Source organism: Anneissia japonica, unplaced genomic scaffold, assembly GCF_011630105.1.
Source record: "Anneissia japonica isolate Jap-2015-1 unplaced genomic scaffold, ASM1163010v1 scaffold287722_len911783_cov160, whole genome shotgun sequence".
Lineage (NCBI taxonomy): Eukaryota > Metazoa > Echinodermata > Crinoidea > Comatulida > Comatulidae > Anneissia > Anneissia japonica.
Window position 1 is genome coordinate 195,385 of NW_022711579.1, and position 216 is coordinate 195,600.

Below are 216 nucleotides of genomic sequence, written 5' to 3' on the forward strand. Positions count from 1 at the left end.
AGTGCAAAACTGAGAGTCAGCAGTGCAAAACACAGAGTTACAGTGCAAAACTGAGTAGTGCAAAACACAGAGTCAGTGCAAAACTGAGAGTCACAGTGCAAAACACAGAGTCAGCAGCGCAAAACTGAGAGTCAGCAGCGCAAAACTGAGAGTCAGCAGTGCAAAACTGAGAGTCACAGTGCAAAAGTGGGAGTCACAGTGCAGAATTACACATCT

General features: G+C 45.8%; 1 protein-coding gene across 1 annotated transcript in view; it reads right to left on the bottom strand.

Annotated features, from left to right (window-relative positions):
* LOC117107542 overlaps positions 1-216 on the bottom strand; it is a 40,612-nt gene that overhangs the window by 38,979 nt on the left and 1,417 nt on the right. The gene's annotated exons all lie outside the window — the stretch shown is intronic.